Raw genomic sequence first — 4,205 nt, 5'->3', positions numbered from 1 at the left:
AAAAAAAAATATTAATCACCCTCTTTGTTGAAGATCCGTGCCTCATTTCCATCTGAATTTGTCTGGCTTCAGTTTCTAGCCTTGGCTCTCCTTATACCTTTCTCAATGAGATTAAAAATAGCCCTTTAGCATCAAGTATTTTATTCCTGTACAGGTGCTTATGCACTGTAATCAAAACCTCTCAATCTTTTTTCATAAAGTAAATGCACTGAGCTCTTTAAGGGTATCAACATAAGCATGCCTCCAATCCTGGAATAGTTTTCTTGGCTTGTCTCTGTATAGCTTTTCTAAGAACCTTTTAAAAATATAGCTGCTGGACGGTAGAGAGTATTCTATTATTAGTCATACCAATGATATATTCAGATGTAAAAAAATCCCACATCTCTACTACCACTCCTTTTCTTACTGTCCATATCCAAAGCCTTCTTCATCACAGCCTTTCATTGTCCAGTCTCTCCTTCTAGACATATGTACTTCTTATTAAGTTTTACTCATCGTCTTATATACTTTTTTATTTTAAAAGAATCTATAATAATAATAAGCTTATTCTGTCCGGAGCATTCCGATTGGTTGTCTCGTCAGCCAATCACAACACTTACTGAAACAACCAGAGTGCTCCAGACACATAAATGGCAGACTCCTCCAAAGGAAAAAAAAAAAAAGTGGTGTGAGCCCCGATCCCATTTTTTCCAGCCCCCCAGAGCCTTCCTGCCTCTCCTATGGCTGTGGGGCTAGCTACTGGTGGGCCCTGAGCTGCAGGGGGGATCCAGTGCTTCCCCCTGTGGCAGCAGCACCCCTCAGGACTGCCCGGGTAGACTACAGTGGGTGGTGACTGCCCAGAGGGTGCCACCGCCCTGGAGGGAAGCACCAGGATCCCCCACAGCTCAGAGCCCACCGGCAGCTTGTTCCCCAGCTGCAAGAGACACAGGCAGGGTCTGGCAAATAAATAAATAAATAAACAAACAAAAAGATCAGGCCCCTCGATGCTTTTTTTTCTTATTCCTCAGCGGAGCCTGCCCACACAACCTGCCACCGGGGTGTGCTGCCCCTGGCCTCTGTGCACAACCCCACGCTGCCAGCTATGCTACAGCTGTGCAGGCAGGGGATGCGTCAGCAGGACAGCATGGAGCTCGCAGTGGCAGGCAGCTTCCTGCATGGCTCCACTGTTCTTTGCAGTTCTGGGTTGCACATGCCGGGCTGTGGAGACCTGGGGGAGGGCAGCAAGATGAGAAACATGAGCCTGAAGCAGGCAGCGCGCAGCCCTGTGCACAGATCTGGGAGGCACGGGTCCCCAATACCCTCCAGGGGTGCACGCAGTGGCGGGGAGCTGGCCCACCCTGCCTGAGCCCACAACAGGCAGGCAACAGGTAGTGAGGAGTGGAGCCAGGCTCCACCCCTCTGCAGCAGCCACCGCCCCCTGCCGGGGGGTGCACCGCCCCCTGCATAGGGGGTGCACGTAGGTGCACGTGCAGCCCCTAAACATGGCGCCATCAACATTGTTGGTGGTGTCTGCGTGCGATCGCTGTTCGTCACCCTACCACCAGCATCATCTGCGGGCAGTCTGCGATTGCTGCTGGTCACCTTCAACGGCATCTGCAGGTGGTCACCAACCCCCAGTTGGCGCTTACCATGCCCTCCCCCACCCCCACAACAGCACTGGTGGCATCGGCAGGGGCTCCCCCTTCCTGCTGCTGTGCTCCCACCACCACCACTGTGCCCCCGCAGCCGCTGGGGGCATACGTTGTTCATGTGCCAGGGGAAGGGTGCTGCAGACTCAGGTTCCTGGCTCCATAGCGCTGGCAGCTAGGAGACCCCTCCTGCAGGGCTGGGGGAGCAGATGTGGTGGGGGGCTGTGGAGGCCTTTCATTTTAAATCACAGATTTGTGGGGTTTTAAATCAGAGAATTTGCAATTTGTTATGAGAGAAAATCAGGATCCCTGCTCATGAGGTCATGTAGTCCAGCCCCTGCTCAAGGCAGAATCATCTGGACAACATGGAGAAGGTCCAGAGGAGGGCCACCCGCATGATCAGGGGTCAGCAGGGCAGGCCCTACGAGGAGAGGCTAAGGGACCTGAACCTGTTCAGCCTCTACAAGAGGAGGCTGAGGGGGGATCTAGTGGCCATTTACAAGCTAGTCAGGGGGGACCAGCAGGCATTGGGGGAGTCCCTGTTCCCCAGAGCACTACCAGGTGTGACTAGAAATAACGGTCACAAGCCGGCAGGAGGTAGATTCAGACTAGACATCAGGAAGTGCTACTTCATGGTCAGGGCGGCTAGGATCTGGAACCAACTTCCAAGAGAAGTGGTGCTGGCTCCTACCCTGGGGGTCTTTAAAAGGAGGCTGGATAAACACCTTGCTGGGGTGGTTTGACCCAAATCCTCTTTCCTGCCATGGCAGGGGGTCGGACTTGATGATCTGCTCAGGTCCCTTCCAACCCTATCAACTATGAAACTATATCTCTGACTACACCAACCCAAGCCACGTCTGTCTCTATCCTGCTCCTGAAATTTTCCAGGGATAGAGATTGTCTAGGTAGACTGTTCCAATGCTTGAACCCCCTCATAATCAGGAAGTTTTCCTCCACTCCAGTCTAGGTTCTCTCTGCTGGAGCTCAAGTCCACTGTTCCTAGTTTTGTCCCTTACAGCCACACAGAAAAGCCCATCTCAATCCTCTGTCTAACAACCCTCCAGGTATTTGAAGACTGTTATCAAATCCCTTCTCTGTCTTCTCATCTCCAGACTAAATGACCCTAGCTCTTTATCCTTGTAAGTCATGTTTTCCTGGACTCTAATCTTTGGAAACAGTCCCAAAGAGACTGACAATTAAGGATGTAAATATAGTTTAAAAAATATTTGTTTAACCTCTTGTAATTATATAGGTTATATGATTAACCAATAATGCAGCAGGTCAGTCACAGCTGCTGCTGGATGCCACTCTGCCTCCCCGAGCCCTTTGACTGGGAGGGGAGGCAGGGAGGAGGCAAATTGAACCAGAGAACATATTCCACATGAAGCCCTGCGCTAGGACAGAGGGAGGGAGCACCTGTAAGCAAGCAGCTAATTGCTTAATTGATTAGTGCAGAGTTGTATCACCACCCATCAGCACTTGCACAGCAACTGTGCCCACCCAGAGCTAAAGGATATCCAGTAAGCAAGCTGGTTATCACTGCACTTATCAGTTAAATGACTAATCAGTTAACCTTTCACATCTCTAGTGACAATGTGTCCATATCTTTCTCGGGACCCAAAACTGAACACTGGACCAGGTAAGATCTCACCAGTGCCAAACAGAATGAAAGAATCATTTCTCTTGATTTGCAAGAGACTTGTTTAATATGCTGTTTTTGGGGGGACATGGGTACACTGTTGGTTTATATTTAGCTTATGGTCCACTGTAACCCCCAGGTCCTTCTCAGCTGTACTTCAATATAGTGAACCCATTCCCCAGTCTGCATTTGTGCATATAATTATTTTAATTAATTAAAAAAAAAAGCTATCTGCCAGTAAAATAGTGCATGGATTAAAAATGAAGAACTAGAGTGCTGCAGTGACGAGTAATCGCTAAATATCTTCTTGATCTATAACTGATTCTTCTGAATCCATTTCTGCACCTTGCTCATGCATCCATAGGATGACAGCTTCACTTCTCACTGTCAGAACTCAAGATTGAACATTTTCTATTTTTATCATGGTTGTAAACAATCCTCGATTGAAATGCTGAGGCCTCTCTCTGCCCCCTACTGATTTCAATAAAAATTTGTAATCATGTACAGGATTCACATCCAGGGCCCTGTTCCTGCAGCCTAACGCTCAGGCCTCTGGATGTGTTTCCCCTATTTCAGCAATTTAAAATGGTGCAGGTACAAGGCTCTGAAGTGCCAAAAAGCAACAGGGGAGCATCTCCCCCAAAAGCATATAGAAGCCAATGCCTGCAAGCCCCTGGGAGTGGAGGAAACAGGGGGCAAAGTCCCCAACCTGTTTGACAGACTAGGTAGTCCCTGTTCTGTGAAAGAGGTGGGGACATTTCCCCTGTTCCCTTCCCTTCAGAGACTAGTCCTGGGGCATGGACTGCAGCAGCATGGCAAAGCTTCTGTCTTCTCCTCACACTGAGGTCTCCAGTCTGAGGAGCAGGCAGCAATAGCTTCCCCACCTGATTTCTGGCCCCAGGCATTAAATGCTTCCCATTACCCAGCTGGGCAGTAGG

The sequence above is a fragment of the Alligator sinensis genome, unplaced genomic scaffold (assembly GCF_000455745.1).
Source record: "Alligator sinensis unplaced genomic scaffold, ASM45574v1 scaffold670_1, whole genome shotgun sequence".
NCBI classification, from domain to species: domain Eukaryota; kingdom Metazoa; phylum Chordata; order Crocodylia; family Alligatoridae; genus Alligator; species Alligator sinensis.
This window is presented reverse-complemented; position numbering follows the sequence as displayed.